Source organism: Poecilia reticulata, linkage group LG22 (genome assembly GCF_000633615.1).
Source record: "Poecilia reticulata strain Guanapo linkage group LG22, Guppy_female_1.0+MT, whole genome shotgun sequence".
NCBI lineage: Eukaryota > Metazoa > Chordata > Actinopteri > Cyprinodontiformes > Poeciliidae > Poecilia > Poecilia reticulata.
The window spans coordinates 13066099-13077957 of NC_024352.1; the positions used below are offsets into that span (position 1 = coordinate 13066099).

At 39.9% G+C, this 11859-nt stretch overlaps 1 protein-coding gene across 2 annotated transcripts in view; it reads right to left on the reverse strand.

Annotated features, from left to right (window-relative positions):
• Positions 1–11622, reverse strand: part of tiam2a (TIAM Rac1 associated GEF 2a) — a 77109-nt gene extending 65487 nt beyond the window's left edge. Inside the window, exon 1 of one of the 2 annotated variants that reach the window (XM_008399540.2) lies at positions 11362–11622. The gene's annotated coding sequence lies outside the window, so the exon portion shown is untranslated. The remainder of the gene's footprint in view (positions 1–11361) is intronic. The other variant, XM_008399539.2, reaches the window with a different exon arrangement.
• Positions 11623–11859: the final 237 nt, after the last annotated feature.

Consider the following 11859-nt stretch of genomic DNA (forward strand, 5'->3'; position numbering starts at 1 on the left):
GTGATGGCTGCTCACAGCAGAAAAGGTTAAGAAAAAAAATACTTCAACACAGAGAAAATAGAATAAACAATAATCAGCATAAGGTGGTCAGGCTTTTTAAAATGTGCAAATCAAAAATGCACAGAAATATTCTGACTGGTGCATTCCTAACAAGAACATCTAAACCTAAATACCGGAGACAAACATGAGCTCGGCTGCACGTTCAGCTTCCTGAAAGCACCGATACTGGGTGAGACAAACGTCACGGATCCAGGAACACACAAACACGGCCAAGCTCTCACGCAGATTAACCCACAGGTGTGGATATTTATTGGCCCTAGATTAAAGAAGATCAGTCATTTTAATTTTACTGTAGTTTGTCCACTTAGCAGCCAGTGTGCATAAATTTGCTTGGAGCTGCTGTGTTTGGTTTGACTCTGTGGAGTGGAGTCGAACAGGAGCAGCTAGTTCAAAACCTACAGCCAGTGATTATCTGCTTATATAGACCAACCTTCATAATTAATTTAGCCCCATTTTATAGTTTGTGTACAACCTACTTTCTGTTACCAAAACTGGGCAAGGGGTCTACTGGCAAGAAGTTGAGAGTGCACAAAAAAACTCAAATTTTAGAAAAAAAAAATAATAATAATAATAATTTAATAAAAACAAATCTTTCATTTTTAGCACAGTGGCCCCCTTAAGTTCAGAGAATCGAGTAAACTGAATAAGACTAAGTTTGCCCCAGATCTGAATCATCACAAGACTTTAGTTGGCAGACGTTACTGACCTATAATCCTCCACAGGTGCTAAACAAAGCAGTCAAGCCTTCACTTTGTGTTCCTCAGATAAAGTTAAACACACGCAAACACAAAACAAAGACTGACCTGTGCAACCAGTTTCAGCATTCACGAGGACGAGGACCCACGTGAGCGCATTTGATTGCCGCAGAGAAGTCGCAGGCAAATCTCTGGAAAACAAACTCCTTTGTGCGACGCTGCACAGCCTTTTGATTAAGGAATGTGCTTTTATGAAAGGGCTGATGAAACAGAAACAAGCCACTGCTGGCACCAGATGCCATCTCGTCTGAGGGCACGGCGAAACATGGCAGAGCACGAGCAGATGTGCCACATGTGCACCGCTTTTACCGGCACGATTAAATTAAGGTCACTGCCAAACTCATCATTATCCCATCCGCACAGGGAGGCTCAAGAATGTCAAATGAGGATCATGCTCATAATGCAGTTGTCACGCACGGCGCTCAGGAAACAACTTTTCACACGATTAGAGTAAATCAGCGACGCGTTCGAGCTGACAGGCTTTCTATTGTGGTTCTGAAAAATGACAGGCCAGTCTCGAATTTTTATTCATTAGAAAGAAATTCCTCGACTAATTGAGTTACTGCTTACAGGCAGATGTGACAGGAAGGCAGGGTCCCACAGGACAACGTTGGGGGAAGAGGGGACAGGCAGATGCTTGGACCAGCAAAGGCCTCATAGGGTCAAGCTGTTCCATTACGAGAGGACAAGGGTGGCATTTATTCACAGGCCTCTCCTCCTGAGCAAAGATGGCCTTAGAGGGAACGGAGGGGGACACTTAACCCCTGAGGTAAAAGCCAATCACAAACCCTTTACTGTTTCTCTCATTGCTACTGTTATACAGTAACTGTTTCAGAAAAGCTCCTCAACAAAAGAAAAAGAAAAAAAAAAAAAGCATGAACTGTAGATGCAAATTCATAAACAATCTGAATCCCAAGAGAATTTACATTCACAAGACTAACCCAATTTTAAAGACAGTAATGTCCACAAAGGCACACAATTTGATCTGACTTGTCAGCCTGCAGGGTTTTTTTTTGTGCCAGATTAAATCAAAAAGGCTGCACAAAAAAACCCAAAAATGCTCAAAAAAGGCTGTTTTATTGAGCCTTTTTATTGAATTTTAAAGAACTTATCACCAAGTAGATTGCTTTGCTTCAAAAAGAGCAGCTTTTAATGGAAATATGTGGAGTGAATGGGTTCCCACATATTGGCGACACAAAAAAGGATGTCGGGAGTATATTTGCAACATAGATCATCAATGACTGAAATGTTGGTTAGCTTGTGGGAGTAAACAAGTTGGGCGGATGAGTTTCTCCTCACCCACAAAAACCCATATCCTCCATGAGGGAGCATTTAGTTCGAGCAGACAGTCAACAGCCAGACCTGCTGAGCAACCATCAGTGGTGCTTATGAGCATAACGTTAAACAGATATGAGTAGCTTGAGTAAGCAAGCAGACTGGGGGAAAGTGAGACTTGTACAGTCACTTGTACAAGTCTCACAAGCAGTGACTTGTATAGTCACTGCTCCTCAACAGAGTATTGTGATAAGGTTGCCTGGAGAGTGTACACTTGTGGGAATCAGATTAACTTTGCTAGTCAAAACTGGAACAAATATGTTTATCTGAACGCTGCCTGACTTTTAGTGTTCCGAAGTATTGTTCTCGTCACAATTGGTCAGTACCCACTATGACAAATTACCGGGAGACTGTCGAGTTTCTCATAACATTTGTCCTGACTTCCAATAATTTATGGATACATCTTCATACAGCTATTTGAGTTTTGAGTTTAAGATAAAGCTTGAGACTTTGTGGTGACTGTGATTTTGTCTTGGGTGAAAAACTATGCAGTGATCCCCCAATTTTTTTTCATTCCAGATGAAACGTCATTGGTCTTCTGTAACTTTCAGCTGCTTCCTTGGCTGCCTTTTGTTGCTTTTATGGGCTTTCTTACATTTCTGAATAAATCTATGATGTGCTACAAACCTGAATACAATTTAAAGGGAAGATCTGTAAAAAACCGTGATATATGCCTTTTTATAAATACATTGGCCTAGAACTCCCATGGCTAAACTAAGCTTACTGCACAGCTTGTCAAGAGGCCAGGACATTAAGCAGGATGATATGGATGACGCTTGGAAAGAGTGAGTAGTCTTCCAGCTTGTTAAAATACTTGCCTTTGGCACACTATGATAGCATAATTGGCAAAAGCAGCAGGCATGTCTGGGACCAAACATGAACATGTAGAGAATCCAGTGCATTAAACACATCGTTTTAGGGAAGATTCCCACAAAATAACGGCCTATTGTGTGTCGGAGCCAGCTCAGTGTGTAAGGCAAGACTGGAATGTGTTCAAGTTTTAAATTCTGAACATATTAATCAGATAGAGAAAAGAAAATGATATACAAGTCCAATAACACAACATGACAGAATAAGTGACAGAATAAGGCTTCCTCTTCCAAATAATCATTGTACGAGTCAGGAAAAACCCAGTGGTTCACGACTGTTATTACTAGCTTAAGGACCTTCAAGTTGGTTTGAACCCAGGCATAGAAAAATATGTTTCTTTAAAAAAAAAAAAAAAATCAACCACATGTTTCCATTGAAAAAAAGACAGCTCATTTGTAAACATGAGAGAAAATTATTTTCAAAAAATTAAAAATTATATCCACTCGGATTCAGGAAACGGGCAATCTCCAATAAAAAAAACAACATGTCAAAAAGCAAACGCAAAGCACCCGAGGACAGATAAGTGAAATTAAGCTTTCCAGTTCCAGTTTGTATTGACAGTGAAGATTAATTGCTGTAACGCAGATGCCAAAGCGTATCCGCTTCAAGTCAGTGGGTTGACTGACACAACATCCCTCACCGATTAGTCAGCAGTCAGGGCGTGCTCCCCGGTTCACCAACCTTAAGAGACTGAGAATAAATGATTTCACCCTCCAAGGGGGAAATAATTTAGACTGAATGACATCACTGCGGTACATCAGATTCTGTCAGAGCCAAGGTGAATATCAAGGACTATACAGCTTATGAGGAGCTGTTATTTTGTCCATTATGTGCTAGAACAATTTCTCAAAGCAGGTGAGATGGCCATCAAAACCAGCATGTATTAAGAAGATTATACAGCCAAAGCAGAGATCTTCTCATTCAACTAGAAAGAACAAAAACCTAAAAAAAAGACTGTCCATATCCAGGAGGCTCCCTTTAGGAAAGCCAACAATGGTCAAGTTGAGTGCTTCAAACCACCAGAAGGTTGAGAAGTGAATCATGTGAGATGCATCATACAAGGTACTGCCACAGCTGTCATGTCTTATGGGACACAGTAAGAAAAGAGGGTTACTGTGTAGAGCATTAAGAAAACAAGGTCAACTTAAGGTTAAGATCTTTTTTTTTTTTTTTGCCCCTTTGAACTAAGAGTCACATAGAAATTTTCTAAACATCACATTTTAGCTTGAGAACAGGTAACACCTTTTTCAATAACAATGGAATACATGATGCCATAAATAGCCTTCCCCCATCTCCCGTGTGTTTACAGTAGCCTGGTGAGCTGGTTGCCCTACACCTACCATCAGGTTAAGGGACACAGGGTTATGTATTGAGTTTCTGCACGCGGATAGATTTAATAATCCACTGACATGGCTGTGACCCCACAGGCTAGACTGCTGAGAGGCAGCACTTATGAGAGAGCCTGGTACCGTAAGCTGCGACACCGTCTGAGGAGATAGAGGTATTAATATCGACAACAGTCCCAAACAACAACCCAGCGGGCTTTGACACCTGCACTCAACAATTTGCTTTACTTCAGCTCTGCCTATGGATACACTTATTACATTACGATGACACATTTCTCAACAGAGAATTTCATCATTTTTGACAAGGTTACCATGTCGGATGTGAATTTAGAACTTAGAACAGAGATCACATGTGGAGTTTCTCATGGCTCTAATCTCAGAGTTGATTTCTTTTTAAAACATAAATGCTCATCCATCCAAAAGCTCAAAATATCGAGTTTTGCTAAATTCCTTACCGTACATATGCTAAAGACAAACAACTTTTATTTTTCCTATGCAGACCCTTAAGTTTATTAAAGCTCTGTTCACAATGTCTCCAGGAATCAGAGATACACTAGAGGAAGCGGGGTTTAATGCGTTTGCTCCTGTGCTTAAATGTTTATGTACAAATAAGGTTTCCTTGCCTAGTGCGAGTCAAACTTCTTTTCATCTAAAATATGTTTTTCTCTAAACATAATGATGATTTGCTATGTGAATGATTTATCACAATATCTTGCAAACTACATTGTTTTTTTTAGACAACAGTTGTTGAAGGGGTAGAATCTTTATGCATCAATAATGTCTGCCCCATACAGCAAGTCAGTAACAGTTTAAAGGAGAGCTAGAAAGAGTTTTTGAGCCAACAAAAAATGATTAAAAAAATTATAATTACACTACTTTTTTCACCCCATACTGAATATTGAAAAAAAATTTTTAAAAAGGTGTTTTTGAAATGTGCATTGTTTGAACTGGCCAGAAAATACTGAAGTTTCATACATCAGCTTCCAAAACTGAAATATATAATTGTGCCCCCAAATCACTTTACTTTGGCACTTATTGATAAAAACACTAAAAACAAGTTATTTAAGTTCTATGTTGGAGAAATGGGCCCCTGGTATGTGCTCGACTAAATGATATCCAGGCAATATCAATATTCTGAGATTTGATTTCAGTTCTGCTTTAAGGCTGATGCACAAAAATTTGCCTTGAACTGCTAGCCACAAATTCGTACAATACCAAGTTGCAAATACAGATAAAATGTTCAGACAGTTTATTTTCGTTGACCTCATTTCAACAAGTGCTACAATGAAATCCTCCAGCTGAAGCTGTTGATACCATCAGAGGAAACAAGTCTTCTAGAGTTGTTTAGCTTTTTGGGAGAAAAGGAATTTCAAGGAAGCTTTAATCTAACGTGTTTAGTGTGCAGATGCAAGGTTTGCTAGTGACCTCAAGCAATCAAGACCCTCGTCTTTTTGTTTGCGCTGGCTGGACTCCAAACGACTGAAGCAACATGACAAAAGACTGAGAAGTGGAGAAATGAGCTTATCTTGATCGGAGATCAAACCACCAAGCATTTAAAGCAAAGTTGGTGGCAGAACCGGGGGATAAGTGCTAATGAGCCTGAAAATGTTCCTCGACAAAACACAAATATACATCATCGGCCAAAGACCCTCCGAAACGTCACGCTCGCCAAAGAAACAGTGCAGAAGAAGGTTGGCAAAGCTCCACAGAGCCTACAAGCTTCTGAGTGAGAAAACGGTAATCATAAGTTACAAAACAGCACAGGCCAAGTCTGAGACAAATTAATATATGAAGCAAAGTGTCCGATGATGCACTAATGTGCATCAGAATCTTTTCTTGCTGCTTTTTGTAATTATGCTAGAGTAAGATGTATCTGACATGCTGGATGCATTCCATTTGCAAGGCAATTATGCTTTAGCGATGCAAAAATATCTTATTTAATGTAAAAAAGGCCAATAAATCTCACATAGTTAGGGGGGAGGGGGGAGAACAGTACCGTGATTAAACACACCGAGCTATGCAATTTAAAAAAAATAATAAAAGTAAGTAGGCATTTTATCTTTCTTACAATCTCACTGAAAGTCTTTGTCCACCTACTGAGGAGCAGGGGGGACTTGTTTAAGTAAACGTGTACCTAAAATTTCCTCCATCCATCATGTGTGACAATACAAGACACATGGCGCCAACTGAACATCCCAGAAGTAGAGCACTTTACTCTGTAGCACCAGCTGCGTTTGCTTTTCCAATAGGACGCAGATAGTGAGGTGGACCTTATGGCTACCGGAGAGAGGCAGGGCAGATCAATCACAATTTCTTTTGTTGGACGTATTGACCTGTATGGCATCTTAGGGCTAATGAGTAAGCATTGCAGATTCACTCATTTCCATACCAACGAGGATAGTAAATTTGCAGCAACACATGGCCTTTCAAAGCTGTAGCTGATCTGCAAACGTGATCTACGAAACTTACATCCATCTTTTAATTTATATTTAAAGCCTCTGATGTAGTTTACACATCGCCAAAAACCTCTCGCATATACAGCACTTAAACTACGCCCCCCCAACAGCTTCATTTCTCTTGTCTCTGTCATATTCTCATTGCTCCAACACTGACATTAACATATTTTGTGAAAGGTTTATCCACACCCTGTACGTCACTCGGTCGGGTTCAACAAACCGCTTTATCAGACAGAAATATTGTTCGCCTGCGTGAATTACATGAAACCCTGCTCAGCTGCAGTCGTGTTACGTAAACAAATTCCCTTTGTGATTTATATTGCCATCAATAAAACGTGCGTTTCCTCTTTCCGTTGTTTCTTTGACGTTAATGAAATTCTGACTCACGAATGAAATCATCTGGTGCCATTTAAATTACATACACTCCCTAATTTACCAGTTTGGTAACTCTTAATCTGATACCTCATTTGGCAAACAGAGTCTGTCTCCATTTAATCCTCATTTTCTTCTTGGCTCTTTCAGTCTATTGTTTAGCTGGTGGCCCTGAATGGGTTCAGTTCAGTTCAGACCTACACATTAATCTCCTCAAAGGCCTGTAGGTTGTGCCTGTAGAGGAGAATGAATGGGTTAAGCTGGAGAAGATCTGTTCAGCTGAGCTTGACAGAAAGTTCCTGTATGTTGAGGTGTCACCCACTTTTGGACCCTGCCGTGGAACTAGCTATGAATATTGAAGTAGTAACACCAAAAATGTAAACACACATGTATAATATGATCTAGTTGCTTTTAGCTGTAATAATGTTATCTGTACCAGATGGTTACTGATATTTTGATGTAGACTAGGCCAACATTTCTCAATAATAGTTATAAAGCAAACCTACTTACTGTACAGAGCTTTGCTGCCTTTCTGCTCTTTGAAAATGGACCTGTATGTTTTCACATTTTTGCTGTTGAGATTGCTGAACCAAAGACTTGCAACTTATGGCATTCACAGGAAGAACACGTAAAGCTTGTGGAATATCTCCAAAAGGCTGAACTCCATGTCATGAACCTCAAGCAGACCATTCCATTTAGTGCTTTTTCAGAACGTGTGTTTTATGCACAAGCTCCGTGACAATCTGTGATTCCCTTGGACTTTCGTGGCTGCGTGTCAGCGCCATAGACAGGCCTGGTACAGTTTCTACAACATTTAAGGTCAATGAAATCATTACTAAAAGCTATTATCAAATTGTTTTGGGAAACACATCTTCCATTTGGACAAGGCTTGGATTAAGAGATGCAAAGGACACAAAGCAAAAAAAAAAAAAACAACCCATTAGCAAAAAACTTTAAATCCAGTCCAAAGCACGACTTATTCAAGTGTTTGAGTTTTATTTATTTGTGACATCTACAGTGTTTGTTGAGACCCTTGAAAGTAAAGTGTGGCAGCAAGAATCGACAGGGTCAATCCTGGCCTCGCTTGTCATCTCTGTTCACCACCAAATCAAAGGTGTTTCTTGAGACACTCAACACCGTATTTTACTTCAACGGCTTTTTATAGAAGCCACTCAGGAACGCTGCAGGCCTTCCACAAACTAAACATGCTTTGAAAGCCAAAAAAGTTTAAAATACTGCTTCACGAAATAGAAACGCATAGTGCAAAGTGAATTCAACTTTGAATTCACCGAGACAAAGATTCTGAGAAACAGAAAGTTTTTTGTTTTGATCCTCTGTTTGTACTATCTTGATTGTCCTGCGCAGGGTCTTTCCCACCAAGAGGCAGTGAGAGAACTTCATCTCCCCGTGACAAGAAGCGCAGATGCTATCCATGCCTTACAGGTCACATGCACAGGCCCTTATATGGACACAATACGCTGAGGAAAGACATGAAACATTGGTGTTGCTCAGCAGCTTTAGAATTAACAAGCACCTACAAACAGCCAGCTGTCAGAACGTTGCTGCTCTCCTGAAGCATCAAAGCACCAAAGACAAGAGCAGGGAACACTTTCAGACTGCTGCACTTTATTTAGCTGCAGACCCACACACAGCATCAACAGACTTAAAAAAAAAAAAAAAAACCACAACAACAGATTTTCTGATTAGGGAAGTTTTAGTGGTAAATATGTCATCTTCACAAGCAATGAGCTGTTTGCGTCTCCAAAGCGACAAAAAAAGGGAGAGAGCAGCACTCGGTTTACTCTTCCCTCACTACCAAACAATTAGGGCAACTGACAGACCTGCCAGCTACAAAACACAACTCACAAGTTGAAAACCAAACACCAAAACAAGCTTGTGTTTTCCACGAAGAGGAAATTACTATTCATACTTGTATCAGAAGCCATTTGGTTCCAGTAAGGAGGGGGGGAAAAAATAAAAATAACTGATGTTCCCTGTGGTTACTACAGGAAAATGCAGAACACAAAGCCAAAAATATGTGCTTGGTGGTTGTGACCCGAAGCTCAATTACTGATCTCCAAGTAAAACACACAAAAAGCAGGAGACTCATACACACACACGTGCATACAGACACTCACACATAGACAAAAGAGCAGCAGCAATTACGTGGGTAAGTAATGATTTCTGTCCATTGAAGAGAGATGAAACATTAAACCAATCACACAGCATGCTTCCTCCCAGAAGAAAAACTAGAAGGCATTTTAGCATATTTTCTCCCATTGTCATAATTAATAGATGACATTGGTGGAACTAAATCATCATCAATCAAGTTAATCACCACTTTCTTAAGTGATTCATAAGACAGGAGGACTTTGTGGTTTAAACTGGAACCACAACACAGATAGATGAGCAACACAACAAGCCTCTATAAGTTAATTATTAGCCTGTGTTTTTCTTATTAAAACCCATTTAAAAAGGTAGCTGGATGGTGTGACACTTTCCCATGTGCCGTCTTCATGACTGAGGGCCTAAGAAGCCAAAAGGCATGCTGGACTCTCCCTCACCGATTCATAGATCTGTTTGCTCTAGGCTGGCCCTCCACTCCAGGGGTCCCATGGCCCCTTTTGTTGCCGCTGTATGTGGCTGAAGAGCACTTCCACCCCAGCACACAGCAAAGCAACAATACAAAACAGATAATAGATTACATCAAAACCCGAAACAGCAAGAATTTAGTGGAATGAGCTCTGCTCCCAATGCATAAATCCCAAATCCCCACTGTGATGGTCTGTGCATGTTTTTGGTAATTGAATATTCTCATCAGAGACCAGTGATGAAAAACAAAATGACTTTAAAAAAACTAATAATAATAATAATAATAATAATAATAAGTGGTTGTTTAAAAACAAGTTGCTCGCCATGAGAAACAAACCAATGAAGGCCATTTTTTTTCTCCATCAATTCCCATGAATGCAAGAGGCTCTGTTTCTTCAGTACACTTCTACATTCCTTCACCATACAAGCAAAATATGCAAACAAAAGACTCCAGAGGACCTTTCCAACAATTCATTCCGCCATTTCATACCTACAATTACAATTCCATCACTTCCTACTTCCACTTCATATGTCCGTAAACAGACCGTTTTGTACTTGAACCGCGGTGTACGAGTTCATTTCTCACTGTAGTTGGGTATTTTCTTAGGGTTATAAAAATTCTCAACTCTCATATACATAATTTAACTTGGTATTATATTAAATCTTTGCATTACTGTCATAAAATAGGAACCCTTATCAAATAAAAACAGCTCTAAGTGGCTCCGGTATGACACATAAGTCACATAACCACATTATGCCGTTTACAGTAAACTGTGAACAGCATGTAAGACATTCCTTTAAACTGTCGACTGTTGTGGTAAGTGGGAAGTAAACCCCAGCGGGGACACCATAGCAGATTACAAATTGAGTCAAATTAACCAAATCTGCAAATTTATAAAATGCCCAAGAAACTTAAGCTTTAAAGAGTAGAAACATCAAGTATGTTTGATGAGCTTTGACAAGGTTGTGTTCTTTTTCAATCAAAACATACTTTATTCTGTGAGCCCAAAGCAATCCCTCCAACCCCAACTGTGACGTCACGGGATGAAGCAAATACCTTGCTAGCATATGATGGGATGTGGAGGGTGACAAAGCATAACAAAATGGCCCAAATTTGATTTCATTTTGGATTTTATATTTTTGATTGTTTTATTACGAGAAGAAAACCATAAATAAAAATTCTTCTCATTCGCACATTTTTATTTTACTTTTGAATATTTATAATGCACATTAATGTAGGTCTGAATGGGAAAAGCACATGTGGTTAAGTGCAACATGGAGCCATTATTCGTTATAAGGCACTTCAACGCAACACAATTGAAATCAGCAGACAATCGCGTGTTTCTGCGGGATTTCTTCTGCCACGGTGGGATTAATGTTCGCTGCAGCCAATGAAAAGTCAGAGGAGAAATCAATTCGGCGCATGTTTAAACGAAACATGCAAAACTTTTATTCAAACCACAAAACAGCCGCGCCGGTACTTTGAAGCGGATGGTGCATTTTCAGACGAAGAGAGTAATGAGCAAAGTCCTTTACAAGCAGCATGACTGAGAAATAAGTTCGCCTCCAACTCACCGTTTAATGTTTCCTCTACCTGCCGCTGCGTTCACGTGTTCCTCGTCCCTCACGAGCATGTTACAGTAAAAATGGACGAAACAGCTCCAGCCACAAGGTAGGATTTTACTTGTATTAAAGAATCTTCTTCCACGACATTATCCGAGCAAACGATCCCGGGACGGAGCGGTAAGAGACTGCGGACTCCTCCCAGACAATGTGGGGTTAAACTCCTCCTTCCTTCCCGCGAACACTGATGGGGGATGGCCGTATGCTTGAATGCTACACTGAACACAGGTGGAGCTGCCCGCGTATAGGCATTAAAAAAAGGATCAATCAGTGGTTGCTGGGTTTCTAAAGGAGATATTTTTAGGGAAGGAAGGGAAAATATCTTCTGCAATATACATATCTGCTTAAATAAAATAAAAACATGGGATTTTACTTATAGTTTTACATAAAAGTTCTTTAGCATCTTTTGTGTTTTTTTTGTTGTTTTTTTTTTCTGTTTCACATTTTGCG